The sequence below is a fragment of the Myodes glareolus genome, chromosome 21 (assembly GCF_982192425.1).
Source record: "Myodes glareolus chromosome 21, mMyoGla1.1, whole genome shotgun sequence".
NCBI classification, from domain to species: domain Eukaryota; kingdom Metazoa; phylum Chordata; class Mammalia; order Rodentia; family Cricetidae; genus Myodes; species Myodes glareolus.
Window position 1 is genome coordinate 37104016 of NC_142046.1, and position 17304 is coordinate 37121319.

At 38.4% G+C, this 17304-nt stretch overlaps 1 protein-coding gene across 6 annotated transcripts in view; it reads left to right on the forward strand.

Moving 5' to 3' along the window:
* Window positions 1-17304, forward strand: part of Galnt13 (polypeptide N-acetylgalactosaminyltransferase 13) — a 560713-nt gene that overhangs the window by 34311 nt on the left and 509098 nt on the right. For all 6 annotated transcript variants that reach the window (XM_085681127.2, XM_085681123.2, XM_085681120.2 and 3 more), the window contains exon 2: window positions 14692-14759. The gene's annotated coding sequence lies outside the window, so the exon portion shown is untranslated. The remainder of the gene's footprint in view (window positions 1-14691; window positions 14760-17304) is intronic.

Below are 17304 nucleotides of genomic sequence, written 5' to 3' on the forward strand. Positions count from 1 at the left end.
ATATTGCCGCAAAGAAACACCGTGAAGAAAGCAACGTGGGGGAAAAAAAGGTTTCTTTTGTTCACAGTTCTTTGTAACAGTTGATCGTTAAAAGCAGTGCAGACAGGAACTCACAGAGGGCAGGAACTTGGAGGCAGGAGCTGAAGCAGAGGCCATGGAGGAGTGTTACTGGCTTGCTCTTTATGGCTTGCTCAGTTTGCTTCCCTATAGGACTCTGGACCACCAGTTCAGGGATGGCACCCACCATGGTCTGTGCCTTCTACCATCAATCATTGAGAAAATGCCTTACAGGTCTACCTATAATCAGATATTATAAAGGCATGTTGTTAACTGATGCTCCCTCATCTCAGATGACTTTAGCTTATCTCAAGTTGACACAAAACTGTCCAGCACAAATGGAAGAGCTGGATCTTCAGGTAGATTCAGCTTCAGTTTTCGGGGAGCCACCATATTGATTTCCTTAGTAGCTGTATAAGTTTGTACTCCCACTGCCTAGGGAGGAGTGCTCCCCTTGCTTCACATCCTCTCCAACATAAGCTGTTACTTATATTATCAATCTTAGCCATTCGGAGAGGTGTAAGATGAAATCTCAAAGGAGTTTTGACTTGCATTTCCCTGATGGTTAAGGATGTTGAACATTTCTTTAAGTGTTTTTTAGCCATTTAAGGTTCCTCTATTAATTCTCTGTTTAGTTAGAATGGTACACCATTTTTTTTCAAAGTTTATTAAATTATAATAGTTTCCATTTCCACCCCTCCTCCCAACACCCTCCCACTTCCCCCATTCCCTCTCCTCCTCCCTCTCCATCCCTAAGAGCAGTCAGGGTTTCCTGCCCTGTGGGAAGTTCAAGTTCCTCCCCCATCCCTCCAGGTCCAGGAAGGTGAGTTTCCAAGCAGACTGGATCCCCAAAATCCAGTATATGCAGAGGAAACAAGTCCCAGTGTCATTGTCAATGGCTTTTCAGAAAGACTCCGGGCCAGCCACATCAGAGAATCCCGCCACATTCAGAGAATCTGGTTGGATCCCTTGTTCGTTCAGTCCCAGTCCAACTGGCCTTGGTGAACTCTCCTTACATCAGTCCCCTTGTATCAGTGGGTGATCGCACCCCTCAGGGTCCTGATTTCCTTTTTCATGTTCTTCCTCCTCCTGCTCCTCATTTGGACCTTGAGGGGCTCAGTCCAGTGCTCCAATGTGGGTCTCCGTCTGTATCGCCATCCATCATCGGATGAAGGTTCCCTCTGGTCTTGCCTTCTTTGCTCACGTTCTCTTTCCTTCTGCTTCTCATTTGGACCTAGGGAGTTAAGTCCAGTGTTCCAATGTGGGTCTCTGTCTCTATCTCCATCTATCGGCAGATGAAGGTTCTATGGTGATAAGCAAAATATTCATCAGTATGGTTATGGGCCAAGGCCAGTTCAGGCACCCTCTCCTCTGTCCAGAGAAGAATCTTGGGATCTCTCCTTGGACCTGGGATCCCATTTATAATCAAGTCTCTAGTAAACCCTAAAATGAATCCCTTAGTTGAGATATATTCTTCCCTGCTCCCATATCCATCATTCCTCCCTCCTCCCATCCCAGTCCCCCGAGCTTTCCCCATTCCTCCCCTACTCCCTTCTCTCTAACCCTCTCCCCTTCCAACAACCCCCCCACCCCCCATGCACCCGAGGTTACCTGGCACTCTTGTCTATTTCCAATCTCCAGAAGGATAACTACATGCTTTTCTTCAGGTTCACCTTCTTATTTAGCTTCTCTAGGATCACGAATAATAGGCTCAAAGACCTATAATTATGACTAGAATCCACTTATGAGTGAGTAATACCATATTCCTATTTTTGGGTCTGGGTTACCTCACTCAGTAAAGCGTTTTCTATTTCCCCCCATTTGCATGCAAAATTCAAGATGTCATTGTTTTTTACCGCTGAGTAAAACTCTAATGTGTATATGTTCCACACCTTCTTTAACCATTCTTCTATTGAGGGGCACCTAGGTTGTTTCCAGGTTCTGGCTATTACAAATAGTGCTGCTATGAACATAGTTGAACAAATGCTTTTGTGGTATGATAGGGCATCTCTTGGGTATATTCCCAAGAGAGGAATTGCTGGGTCTTGAGGGAGGTTGACTCCCAGTTTCCTGAGAAACCGCCACACTGATTTCCACAGTGGCTGCACAAGTTTGCATTCCCACCAACAATGGATGAGAGTTCCCCTCTCTCCACATCCTCTCCAGCATAGGCTATCATTGGTATTTTTGACTTTAGCTAATCTGACCGGTGTAAAATGGTATCTCATAGTTGTTTTGATTTTCATTTCCCTGATCGCTAAGGATGTTGAGCATGGCCTTAAGTGTCTTTTGGCCATTCGAAGTTCTTCTGTTGAGAATTCTCTGTTCAGATCAGCACCCCATTTTTAAATTGGGTTAATTAGAATTTTAGTGTCTAGTTTCTTGAGTTCTTTGTATATTTTGGAGATCAGGCCTTTATCTGATGAGGGGTTGGTGAAGATCTTCTCCCAGTCAGAAGGCAGCCTTTTTGTCTTACTGACAGTGTCCTTTGCTTTACAGAAGCTTCTCAGTTTCAGTAGGTCCCATTTATTCATTGATTCTCTTATTGTCTGTGCTACTGGGGTTCTACCTAGGAAGTGGTCTCCTGTGCCTATGTCTTGTAGACTACTTCCCACTTTCTCTTCTATCTGGTTCAAAGTGGTCAGATTAATGTTGAGGTCTTTAATCCATTTGGACTTGATTTTTGTGCATGGTGATAGATATGGATCTACTTTCATTCTTCTACAGGTTGACATCCAGTTATGCCAGCACCATTTGTTAAAGATGTTTTCCTTCTTCCATTGCATACCTTTAGCCCCCTTGTCGAAAATCAAGCTTTTATTATATTGAAATATGAATCTGGTATCCCCAATCTCTTCAACACCTTTATCATAAAGGGATGATGGATTTTGTCAAATGCTTTTTCAGCATCTAATGAAATGATCATATGTTTTTTTTCTTTCAGTTTATTTATATGATGGATTACATTGATAGATTTTCGTATGTTAAACCTCCCACGTGATCCAACCAGATTCTCTGAATGGGGCCGGATTTCCTGATTGTGGCTGGCCCGGAGTCTTTCTGAGAAGCCATTGACAATGACACTGGGTCTAGTTTCCTCTGCATATACTGGATTTTTGGGATCCAGTCTGTTTGGATACTCACCGTCCTGGACCTGGAGGGAGAGGGGGGGAGGAACTTGAACTTCCCACAGGGCTGGACACCCTGACTGCCCTTAGGGACAAAGAGGGAGGAGGAGAGGGAGGGGGGAGTAGGAGGGTGTTGGGAAGAGGGGCGTAAATGGAAACTTTTATAATTTAATAAAATTACTTTAAAAAAAAAAACAAACCTCCCCTGCATCTCTGGGATGAAGCCCACCTGATCATAATGGATAATTTTTCTAATGTGTTCTTGGAATCGGTTTGCCAGGATTTTGTTGAGAATTTTTGCATCAATGTTCATGAGTGAGATTGGCCTGTAATTCTCTTTCTTGGTTGTGTCTTTATGTGGTTTTGGTATCAGGGTAACTGTAGCTTCATAAAAAGAGTTTGGCAGTGACTCTTCTCTTTCTATTTTGTGAAATACCTTAAGGAGTATAGGTATCAGCTCTTCTTGGAAGTTCTGGTAGAATTCTGCATTGAAACCATCTGGCCCTGGGGTTTTTTTGGTCGGGAGGTTTTGATAATGGCTTCTAATTTTTCACGACTAACAGGTCTATTTAGATTGTTCACCTGGTCTTGATTTAACTTTGGTAAATGGTATTTATCTAAAAACCAATCCATTTCTTTTACATTTTCCAACTTTGTGGCATATAAACTTTCATAGTAAGATCAAATGATTCTCTGAATTTCCTCTGTGTCTGTTGTTATGTCCCCCTTTTCATTTCTGATCTTATTAATTTGAGTGTTCTCTCTCTGCCGTTTGATTAGTTTGGATAGAGGTTTGTCAATCTTGTTGATTTTCTCCAAGAACCAAGTTTTTGTTTTGTTGATTTTTTGGATTGTTTTCTGTGTTTCTATTTTGTTGATTTCAGCCCTCAGTTTGATTATTTCCAGTCTTCTACTCCTCCTGGGTGAGTCTGCTTCTTTTTTTTCCAGAGCTTTCAGGTGTGCTGTTAAGTCTCCAATATGTGCTTTCTCTGTTTTCCACGCATTTGTAGGCTTTCTGGTGTTTGAATTGTTATTGTATTCTAACTTTATTCCGTGGTGATCTGAAAAGACACAGGTGGTTACTAATATTTTTTTGTATCTGTGGAAATTTGCTTTGTTACCAAGTATGTGGTCAATTTTCGAGAAGGTTCCATGAACTGCTGAGAAGAAGGTATATTCTTTCCTATTTGGGTGGAATGTTCTATAGATATCAGTTAAGTCCATTTGATTCATTACCTCTAGTAATTCTCTTATTTCTCTGTTGAGTTTCTGTTTGATTGACCTGTCCATTGGTGAGAGAGGTGTGTTGAAGTCTCCTACCATTAGTGTGTGTGGTTTGATGACTGCCTTGAGTTCTAGAAGTGTTTCTTTTACATAAGTGGGTGCTTTTACATTAGGGGCATAGATATTCAGGATTGAGACTTCCTCCTGCTGAATTGTTCCTGTTATGAGTATGAAATGTCCGTCTACATCTCTTCTGATTGATTTTAGTTTGAAGCCAATTTTGTTAGATATTAGAATGGCCACAGTCGCTTATTTCTTAGGTCCGTTTGCTTGGAAAACCTTTTCCCAACCCTTTACTTTGAGAAGATGTCTATCTTTGTGATTGAGGTGTGTTTCTTGTAAACAGCAGAATGTTGGATCCTGTTTTCGTATCCAATCTCTAAGTCTGTTCCTTTTTATAGGTGAGTTGAGTCCATTAATATTAAGTGATATTAATGACCAGTGTTTTTTGATTCTGGTTATTATTTTTTGTGTATGTATGTAATAGAGTTTGTGTGTTTCTCTTCTTTGAGTTGTTATTGTGAAGGGTCGCTAGATGTCTGGGTTACTGTAGACAGTGATGGCAATGTTGGATTCCTTGGGGTGTGATTTTCCTTCTATTACTTTCTGTAAGACTGGATTTGTGGCGACGAATTGTTTAAATTTATTTTTATCCTGGAATATTTTGTTTTCTCCGTTGATAGTGAACGATAGCTTGGCTGGGTATAGTAGTCTGGGTTTGCATCCATGGTTTCTTAGTTTCTGCAGTACCTCTATCCAGGACCTTCTGGCCTTCATGGTTTCCATAGAGAAGTCCTGTGTAAGCCTAATAGGTTTACCTTTATAAGTTACTTGACCTTTTTCCTTTCCAACTCTTAATATTCTTCCTTTATTCTGTATGTTTTGTGTTTTGATTATTATATGGCGAGGGGATGGTTTTTGGTGTTCTGTATGCTTCTTGAACCTTCATAGGAATATCGTTCTTTAGATTGGGAAAGTTTTCTTCTATAATTTTGTTGAGTATATTTTCAGGGCTTTTGATCTGCAGTTCTTCTCCTTCTTCAATCCCTATTATTCTTAGATTTGTTTTTTTTATTGTGTCCCAGATTTCTTGAATGTTTTGTGAAGAGAATTTGTTGGATTTGCGGTTTTCTTTGACCAGAGCCTTTATTTTCTCTATGGTATATTCAGAATCTGAGATTTGTTCTTCTATCTCTTGTATTTTATTGGTTATGCGTGATTCTGTAGTCTCCGTTCGTTTACCTAGGTTTTCCATATCCAGTCGGTTCTCGGTTTGTGTTTTCTTCATTGCCTCCATTTCAGTTTTCAATTCTTGAACTGTTTCCTTTACTTGTTTGATTGTTTTTTCTTGGTTTCTCAGGGTCTCATTCACGGATTTACTTATTTCTTCAAACTTTTTGTTATACTTCTCATCCATTTCTGTACTCATTTCTTCAAATTTTTTATTATACTTCTCATCCAATTTTTTTTCTTTTTTTTCTCAAAGATTATTAAAATACAAAAGTCTCCATTTCTGCCCCTCCTCCCAATCCCCTCCCACTCCCCCCACTCTCTCCCCTCTTCCCTCTTCATCCCCAAGAGCAGTCAGGGTCTCCCACCCTGTGGTAGTTCAAGCTCCTCCTCCCTCCCTCCAGGTCCAGGAAGGTGAGCATCCAAACAGACTGGATCCCAGAAATCCAGTATATGCAGAGGAAACAAGTCCCAGTGTCATTGTCAATGACTTTTCAGAAAGACTCCGGGCCAGCCACATTCAGAGAATCCGGCCTGATTCAGAGAATCTGTCTGGATCACGTGCTTGCTCAGTCCCAGTCAACTGGCCTTGGTGAACTCTCCTTAGATCAGTCCCCTTGTATCAGTGGGTGATCACACCCCTCAGGGTCCTGATTTCCTTTTTCATGTTCTTCCTCCTCCTGCTCCTCATTTGGACCTTGGGGGACTCCATCCGGTGCTCCAATGTGGGTTTCCATCTGTGTTGCCATCCATTGTCGGATGAAGGTGCCCTCTGATCTTGCCTTCCTTGCTCATGTTCTCTTTCCTTCTGCTTCTCGTTTGAACCTAGGGAGTTAAGTCCAGTGTTCCAATGTGGGTCTCTGTCTCTATCTCCATCCATCGCCAGATGAAGGTTCTATGGTGATAAGCAAAATATTCATCAGTATGGTTATGGGCCAAGGCCAGTTCAGGCACCCTGTCCTCTGTCCAGAGAACAATCTGGGGATCTCTCCTTGGACCTGGGATCCCATTTATAATCAAGTCTCTAGTAAACCCTAAGCTGACTCCCTTAGTTGAGATATGTTCTTCCCTGACCCCATATCTATCCTTCCTCCCTCCCCTATCCCAGTCCCCCGAGCATTCCCTATTCCTCCCCTGCTCCCTTCTCTCTAACCCTCTCTCCTTCCAACAACCCTCCTACCCCCCATGCACCTGAGGTTACCTGGTACTCTTGTCTATTTCCAATCTCCAGAAGGAAAACTACCTGAATTTTCTTCAGCTTCACCCTCCTATCCCCCTTCTCTAGGATCACGAATAATAGGCTCAAAGACCTTTAATTATGGCTAGAATCCATTTATGAGTGAATACATACCATATTCCTCTTTTTGGGTCTGGCTTACCTGACTCAGTAAAACGTTTTCTTTTCTTTTTTTTAATTTTTTTTTTAAATTTTTTTTCAAATATTTTATTTTTTTATTTTTTTATTTAATTTTTCCTGGGAACCCCTCTAGAATCAAGTCTCTTGCAAACTCTAAAATGGCTCCCTTAGCTGAGATATAAACCTTTCTGCTCCTCCAACCATCCTTCCTCCCTTCCCCCTCCCATTCCCCTAAGCCTTTCCCAATCCTCCCCTTCTCCCCTTTCCCTGACCATCTTCCCTTACTTTCACGCCCCACCCCCCATGCACCTGAGTTTGCCTGGCAATCTTGCCTAGTTCCACTATCCAGGAAGATAACTATATGATTTTTTTCAGGTTCACCTTCTTATTTAGCTTCTCTAGGATCACAAATAATAGACTCAAAGACCTTTAACTATGGCTAGAATCCACTTATGATTGAGTACATACCATATTCTTCTTTTTGGGTCTGGGTTACCTTACTCAGTAAAGCGTTTTCTATTTCCATCCATTTGCATGCAAAATTCAAGATGTCCTTGTTTTTTACCACTGAGTAAAAGTCTAATGTATATATGTTCCACACCTTCTTTAACCATTCTTCTATTGAGGGGCACCTAGGTTGTTTCCATGTTCTGGCTATTACAAATAGTGCAGCTATGAACATAGTTGAACAAATACTTTTGTAGTATGATAGGGCATCTCATCCAATTCTTTAAGGGAGTTATTCATATCCTGTTCAAGGGACTCTATTGCTTTCATAATGGCACTTTTTTACACTTCTTCTGGATTAAGGTGTTCAAGTCCTTCTATTGTAGGGTCGTTTGGATCTGGTGTTTTCATATTGTTTTTCAGATTGTTGGAGGAGCTCTTGCCTTGGTGTCTGCCCATCTCTTCCTTCAAATGCTCTCTATTGGATCTTCTAGTACCGGGTCAGGTTCCCTTGTTGGGCAGGGACTTCACTGACAGAATGCCCACCTTGCCTCAGGCAGGCTATTGAAGCACAGGCACTCCCTCCTTCCGGGATGTACCTACAGTCCAGACCCAGTATTCAAGGCAGCTGAGCTGGGGAAATTTAATGGCCCCAGGGGGATGGGAGAAATATAGGAATTTGTACCTGGATGGAAGCTGGGATGGCAGGCGGGAGAGCTTAGCAGGGTGGAACCAGCACTGCAGGGTGACCTGGGAGTCTATGGCGTTGGGGAAAGTCCAAGCTCCTCCTAGCCGGGCCCCTGCCACAGGCCAGAAGCAAACTCATCCCTCCCATGGCTGCCTGCTAGAAGTCAGGGTCCCTTGCTGGTCATTAATGTAGCTGAGCTAACACCAGGCCCACCTGTCCTCAGGGAGGCTTTTAAGACACAGGAACTGCCTCTTGCCGGGATGCGCCTACAGCCCAGGACCAGGGCACAAGGCAGCTGAGCTGGGGAAATTCTATGGCCCCAGGGGGAAGAGAGAAATATAGGAATTTCACCATTATTTTTTTTAATTTGGGGCATTTTTTTTCTTGATATCTTGTTTCTTGAGAACTTTATATGTATTACATATTAACCCTCTATTGGATGTGCAATTTGTGAAAATACTTTCTCATTCTGTATGCTGACACTATATCCAAATGACAGTGTCCTTTTCAGTGCAGAAGCTTTTCAGTCTTTCATGAGGTCCTATTTATTCATTATTAATCTTAGTGTCTGTGCTAATGGTATCTTTTCATGTGCTTATAAGTTCAAGGTTATTTATTCCTCACTTTTTTCTTCTATTAGGTTCAGTGTACCTGTTTTTACATTGAAATCTTTGACCCATTTGGGGTTGAGTTTTGTGGAGGGTGATAAGTAAGGATAAATTTGCACTCTCCCCAATGAATCCTTCCAGTTTGACCATTACCATTTGTTGAAGATGGTTTTTTTTTCCAGCATGTACTTTTGGCTTCTTTATCAAAAACCACGTATCCATAGGTATGTGGATTTATGGTCTTCAATGCCATTCCATTGATCAACTTGTCCATTTTTGCCAAACCTATGTAAGCACTTTTTAATATAGCTTCATGGTACAACTTGAAATCAGAGATTATGACACTTCCATCATTTCTTTTATTATTCAGGATTGTCTTAACTGTCCTGGGATTTGGTTTATCCATATGAAGTTGAAATTTATTCTTTCACGGTCTGTAAAAATTGTGTTGGGATTTTGATGGGGATTGCATTGAATCTGCAGACTGCTTTTCTTAGATGACCTGTTTTGCTATATTAATCCTACAGATCCATGAGCACTTTTCATTTTCTAATATCTTCTTTAAGTTCTTCTTCAATGATTTGAATATTTTATCATATAATTCTTTTACTTGCTTGGTAAGAGTTACCTCTCTATTTTGGTCTAAACAGATGCATACACTTTTTTCTTAAGCCAATGCCAAAGTTTTTGTATCTGTTTCCTAAGAATAAGGTAACTTTGCTCATACAATCAAACCATCATTATGAAAATTAAGACATTTTGCATCACCATAGCACTTTTTTGTTTCACAATCTATAATAACTTTAGTAGTAGATGCTTTTGTTTCTCTGGTTTTAAATTTGTTTTGATCTGGAACATTTTCACAGTCTTTAATTCCTTTGGTGTTTGAAAGGTTGATACAGATATTTGGTAAAAAGTCCTCCAGTTGCATATGCTTGGTGTTTCTTAAAGATTAAGTCAGTTTATGCATTTTTACCATCTACAATAAAAGAGATATTGATTACTTCTTAAGTACATTCTGTGTATCTCTTTCATTATTGATACAGTTGCCCTTGACAATTAGGTAAGGAAATCTCTTCCAAATTTCTCCAGTAAAGTTAAACCTTCTCTTATGCAATTAAACTAGTTTGTGGAGAAGTGCTTCCGGACTTTTGAGATGTATTATCTTCAATCATTCTTTAACCCAATAGTGCTGATACATACATCGGTATTTTCTTCAGTCACTTAAGATAATGCTTGCATAATGCTAGTTTTTCCAATTCTTTCTTTCTACCATTTATATAGAGGTCATTCAACTTAAAGAAAGAATTTATTGTGTTAATTTTAGTCTTCACTCATCTATTTTTTATATTTAATCTTTCTAATAATTATTTTCTTTCATTGTATGGTTGTTATGTCTTTATCCCATGGGATACTCCTGTAGCTTATGTGGATACAACCACATCTTTACTAAATTACTTATTCTTTGAACAGAAAAATTGTCACCTTAAATTCCATGTCTGTTTTTGCATCCAAAACACAATGTGAAAAGGTCCTCAAAGTGACACAAATTTTATTAGCAAAGAGTAAACTTAAACCATGACAATACTAAGAAACTATCATGGGATTGTGTATGTGGAATTTCAGTCTTTTACATATTAGAAATTCTGAAAAATGTGATGATGTTTCGAAAACTTTGCAATATGCCATGAATTAGCCAAAATTTGCACATCTCTCTCCAGTGTTTAGCATTCCCTTAATCAAGTTCATTTAGTTAAATTGAAGGTTTTCCTTTATAGTTGTACATTACATGCTGCATGAGTTGATGTAGGAAGTATCTCTGAATGTAAAATCATTTGAGATCATTAATTCCTTTGATGTACCAACCATTGTTGCTTGCTACTTTCTCCCTTAGCTTTAAACATTGTCAAATATTAGGAGGGGGGAGGTGGCTCGGGGAGCAAAGTGCATGCTTCCAAGTCAGGTGATCTGAGTTCAGTTCTCTGGGGCCAACACAAGGCAGAGACAAGACTGGTGAAGAAAGGGGTGAACCAATCCCTGTCTCTTTCGTGTACACCATGGCACATACCCTGTGCAGACAAAATGTATTTAAAAGTGGCAGATTTAAAAATTATCAAATGTGCACTTAATGTAATGGCAATTCAAATAAAAAAATTAAATGTATATAATTAAGATAATGAATGAAGAACACCTGATTTAGAGCATGCTGTGTACCACAGTATTCTAAGTAGTTGTTTCAGAGAATGAAGGAAGGATATGAGCATAAAGGAAGGCAGAAACTCCATCTTTACAGCACAGAGGGCTAATTGGTATTGTCCAGAATGGAACACTTAGACCAGGGGCAAAGCACTCCAGAAGAATTTTCACCGTAAGGACTAGGTGAGTACAGAAAATGTACTACATAAGAGGAGAAACAGGGAACTGTTTTGTATGTGCTCTGAGCCCAGCCGTATAGAGACTTTATTCTTATATTCTTGTGCAGAATCTTTTAAGAAATCTCCTACTTAGAAAATATTATATCAGTCAGTGTTCTACTGCTGTGACGAGAAAACATAACCAAGGTGACTCTTATATCATTGGAGCCTTGTTTAGTTTCAGAGTATTTATCATGGTGGGGAACATGGTGGCAGGCAGTTGTGGTACTGGAGAAGTAGCTGAAAAACACATTCTGCAAGCAGGCCATCAGGATCTGTCTGTTGGTCTATCTATCTATCTATCTATCTATCTATCTATCTATCTATCTATCTATCTATCTAGAGAGGAGAGAGAAGAGAAAGAGAGAGAGAGAAAGATGTGGGCCTAGGGTGGGCTTTATGGATCACAAAAACCACCCCACCCCAGTGACATACCTCCTACAAGGCCACACCTCTAATCTTTCTCAAACAATCCATCAGCAAGAGACTAGACATTCAAATATATGATCCTATAGGACTAATTCTCACTTAAACTACCACAAGTGTTTAATATTTAAAATATATATTAAGCAACATCACCAAAACATGTTATCCATCTTTCATCTTATAGTAAATTTTTTAGTGATACAAAAAACAAACATTGTATGTATTTATGGAAATGCATTAATGAATGCCTTCTATAATGAATATACTAATTGCAATTTTCTTCAAACTGTGTGAGGGCTGGCTTTTCTTGGATTCTTTTCTGCTCTTTTCTTCTTGTTCTTTTTTTTTTGATGACAGACATACTTGCCAGAGTGAGATAATATCTCATGATTTTGGTAAACATTTTTCTGATGACCAGTGATATTGAATGCTTTTATAAATTCAATATTTTTATGATTTTTTGCTAAATGTTTACTTAATTGTCCATTTTTAAATTGGGTTATTAGCTTCTTGCTTTGAGTGTTTGAAATTCTTTGCATGTTCTGAATATCAATTTCTCATCTAATGTATATTTTGCGAATATTCCCTTGGATCCTGTGATATAATTTTCCTTTGCTCTGCAGAGGGTATTAAGTTGAATGCCATATTATTTTTTTTATTGTCACTTTGTTGTTTGCACCTTTATGTTCTTGTTTAGGAAATACTTGCTCTTTCCAATGTGTTGGCACAGTGTTCTTTTTTCTCCTACTGCATTTAGTACTTTTCTTGTTTTCCTCATAGTTTGAAATCAATCTTGAGCTCCCTCTTTGTTTGTGTGTTTTTCTGTTTTCTTGAGACAGGGTTTCTCTGTGTAACAGTTCTAGATGTCCTGGAACTCGCTTTGTAGTCTAGGCTGGCCTCGAACTCTCTAAGATCTAACTGCCTCTAACTCCCAAGAGCAAGGATGAAAGATGTGTGCCACCACCGACCAGCTTCTTTCTCTCTCTTTTGGTTGAGCTGACTTTTACAACATGGAGATGGGGGTCGAGTTTCCTTGCTCTGCACATGATGCCCAGTTTCCCACGGCCACCTATTAGACAAACTGTGTTTCCTCCACTTTGTCCTTCTGATGTTCGAAAAAACCCTGACTTTTAATAAAAGAGTTTTCTTTTAGACACTCTCTTCTGTTCTGTTAGTCTGTGTGTCCTTCTAAGCCAATACCATGCTGTTTGGATTACCACATCTCTGGTATATTTAAAGTCACATAGCATGATTCCTGCTTTGTTCCTTTCACTATCTGGTTTTCTGCTCCTTCTCCTCCTCTTCCTTCTTCTCATTTTGTGCATGCATATGTGGTGTCATACAAACTTTAATGCTTGTTTATATAATTGTATGAGTGATGTCATTGCTCAAATTTGACCATGTTCCCAGTTTACAACCAGTTACAGACATTCACAGTCTTTGTCATTGTGAAATTATGTTGTTATCTAGAATGCTCATGCTAGAAGACTGCATGACTGAGTTTTGATGTGATAATTTGCAAAGTTCTTGCTGGAGAATGACAATGATTCAGAATCTGGAAACCCACCAAAAATCTCATATTTTAGGTACATTTATGATTTTGTGTTGGGCCCCATTTGAAGCTGTTGTCTGCTTCCCACAGCTCAGGGAGGCCTGGTAGTGCACACTTCCTAGCAGGTTTTGGCAGATGAAACTCCAGTTACAAGATTAGTTGTGAGTGGGTAATCACCTCCTACTAGCTCTGTCCAATTGAGAAGTCACATGATTTGTGCTCAGCTTAGTCTCTTGTAGCATGCATATATAAAGAATATAGCAATATGTTTATTTTGTAGCTTAATTATTTAAATATGTTTATTTTTGTAACTTAATTATTTAATTGAAATAGCATGTGAAGACAAATTTATCTATTCTGTGTTCTAGGAACTAAGAAAAGTGAAATTTACAGAACACAGAAAAGTGAAATTCACAGAAATACCGAGTTTCTTGACTCTTTCTAGGGTTACTCTTTCAATTTAGCTTCAATTCTAAAAACTTTTTCTGTCTCTTTTCTCCCTGTCTGAAGCCATGTGTTAAGTAGAGAAAAACATCCTTTTATGGGTCAGGTAGAGACAAGTTCCATCCTCATCTCTTTCCTATGTTCTAGGAAGATAAATGAGAATTCAGCTTATGACACGTGTTCTAAATGTCAGAAATTCCACTGCTCTCTGAAACTAACATTCCTCTGAAGAATCTTGCTTCTTGGGGGATTTGTAACTACAATGCACCTGGTCTGTCTGAAATAACCTGTACTTTAAAGAGCTTAATATAATTATCATTAGTTGGTAGTTCATCTCTTCTGAATAACTCTTTAATAAACAGTGTACTTAGTAGCATCAAAGTCATTTAAATAGAAATACATTTGGCTTCAAAGTTAATGTGCCCTTTTAATACTAATCCTTCAAAACAAATTAATTAATAAAGCCTGATTAAATCACTTTTTCTCACGTTGACATTGCAGAAAGCAGAACCCAGCTGTGGGTGTGTTTTTGTAAGGTGTTCAAGCAGTAGGTTTTTCAGTACATGACTTTCAATTAGACTTGAAATGCAATTACAAAGTGAGTTGGTGCAATTCTCTTGATAATTCAAGCAGAATTCTCTTCTAACTCAGCAATTTTTGTATTTACACAAAAGTGCATTAAAAATTTGTTAAAAAATTTGTGTGATTTGAGTAATTTCCTTGGATATCTACCTAAATTTACTTATCAACTACTGTTCTGAGTTGCTTTAATATGATTTTATCAATATTTTGTGAAAATTGTGTACTTAAAAGTTATTCTCGAACTTGAATGCTGTATTCGTGTTCCTTATGAGTATCTGTGACAGTTATTTAAAATATTCACACATAGATGGAAATATTTCTGTTTTGTGGCTTTTGAATTTGCTAGGTATATAATATGTATTTTGGAAATAATTTATTTCATCAAAAGAAAGTATATAGTACCTGTTTGTAGACCTTAATCAGTTTTCTGTGACATTGTCAGATTTCTTACATTTGGATTTTTCTTCTTCACAGATTAATTTTGTAGAAGTATTTTGAAGATGGATGTATTCAAATTTTGAAATAGCCAAGCGCCATATATGGTAAGTGATCTCTAATTTTGTTCTTCACTCAATTGTATTCATACTGAATGATTTTGGCAGACAATCATAAAAGAACACATTTTTATTTACAGTTCTTGACACTCATGATTGCAGAGTGAGAATGTGTATAAAGCTAGGAAATGAGGTGTTTTTAGGTCTGAATTAAGTTGTGTAATTTACAGCTTTCTAATTACTTATTTCACTGTTATTATGGCTATTCAGATCATAGAACATTCTTTTTTTCGGAATTTATTTTTTTATTCTTATTTTTTTATTATTATTAAAACTTTACACCTCCTCCCCTCCTCCCATTTCCCTCCCCTTCCCCCACTCCCACTCCCCCTCCTTCTCCAGGTCAAAGAACAGTGAGGGTTCCCTACCCTATGGGAAGTCCAAGGTCCTCCTGATTCCCCCCAGGTCCATGAAGGTGAGCATCCAAACAGACAAGGCTCCCTCAAAGTCTGTCCATGCAGTAGTATTAAAGCCCAACGCCATTGTCTTTGGCTTCTCATTCAGCCTCCACCATCAGCCACATTCAGAGAATCCGGTTTGATCACATGCTCCATCAGTCCAAGTCCAGCTGGCCTTGGTGAGCTCCCATTAGATCAGTCCCACCATCTCAGTGGGTGGACGCACCCCTTGCGGTCCTGACTTTCTTGCTCATGTTCTCTCTCCTTCTACTCCTCATTTGGACGTTGGGAGCTAAGTCCAATGCTCCAATGTGGGTCTCTGTCTCTATCTCCATCCGTCGTCGGATGAAGGCTCTCTTGTGGTTCTGACTTCCTGGCTCATGTTTTCCCCCCTTCTGCTCCTCATTTGGACCTTGGGAGCTACTATTTATTCTTTCACTGAGATTTTATCCATATCTTAATTATCAGAAAGTGAAAGTTTAGTGATATTAGCCAGGTACCAATATAGATTTTTTTTTAAAAAGTACATCAGATTAATATATATTGGGTTTCTTTTTCCATATTAGCTACTTTATATGTAAACATTTAAGATCTTATTTTTATTCCTACTTTTAAATGAGAAAACCTAGAACCTCCAAGCTTTTGTGATTTGCTTAATATTTCTTCATGGTGGGAAATCTAGGCTTTACCCTGCTCTGAATGTTTCTTTGGAATTTTTGTTTTGTGTAAACATTATCTTTAGAGTGATGGAAGGATTATGCTGATGTTTGTTGTTCACACTGTTGGTGTGATTAATCATGTCATTGACTTCCTTTATTTATTTCAGCTGGTGCTTCCTCCCAAATTGGAGAGTTTCAAGTTAGTAAAAAATGGATACAAATGTAAATTCATGAAAGCAAGTTTAATTTTTATTTGGGAAAATAAAACCAGATTACTGAAGTTCTCAAGTCTTCATTCATTAAAACAAACAAACAAACAAACAACAAACTCCATAAAACTCATGTGGGGTATACAGTCCAGGTGTAGGCCACTTGTCTAACATGAGTAAGGTTCAACAAACAAAATAAATATTACAAAACACTCACCACAATGGAATGTTGTTATGTATGGTAAACACTGCAGGTAACACGGCACCATTCAATAGCCTTGTTTGGTTAAAGAGGATGGCCTAGGGAAAAGCTTTTGAATAAGATTCCTAAAGGGAAAAAAAGGAATACAATAGTATCAGTACTGATATTTATGCATTTTCTCCTAATATTACTCTGTCAACCATGAAATCTCATGAACAGGTACTTAAGAATGCAGACTGTGGATTTAAAACACCTTTTTAATCCTGGACTCACTACTAGCTGTTAGATAATGAACAAATTTCATAATGTCATCTTAGAATGGGTATAAGAGTAATGACTGTCTCGTTCATGTTGAACTAATATACGCAGTACATACATAGATGTTGAATAAATGCTAGTAGTTATTCATTTGGAAGTCAATTACTTGGACTATTCAACTCAAGTGTTCTTGCTAATTAATCATCATAATTGATAATCATGTCATATAAGTATATATTATAGATATTCATGGACACTGTTTATTGAAATAATCAAAATTAAACCAAATTTCAGTCTTTTTTTTTATAAGCAACAAAATGTTCATTATGGCTTTTGATAGAAAACAAAACACTTAGTCATCATGTACTTAATCTGTGTGTGTGTGTGTGTGTGTGTGTGTGTGTAAAATTGTGTTATTACTACAGATTTAGGCCGAAAAAGTCATAAGCACTTTTGGAGAGAAGAGATGACAATTTGTATATGATAAAAATATAATTCTTACCATGAGGAAGACAGAGAAAATTTAAAAAAAAGAAATAGTTGAAATTTCCGGTTGTCAACATTTTGGGGGCATAGTCATCCAGTGTTTTGTAGCAAATTTATGGAAATAGTGGGGTTATGGGCAAGAGAACATTAATTAAGAGTCTGTAGTATACATTTCACATTCCACAACACAATTAACATGAAGAACATCATGATTGTGATCTGCTATATTTTTCATATTAAGAAAATATACAATAGAATGTTTGGATCTTTCTTTACGGAATGAAATTTGAAGCTTCCATACGTCTAATGCTTCCCTATACT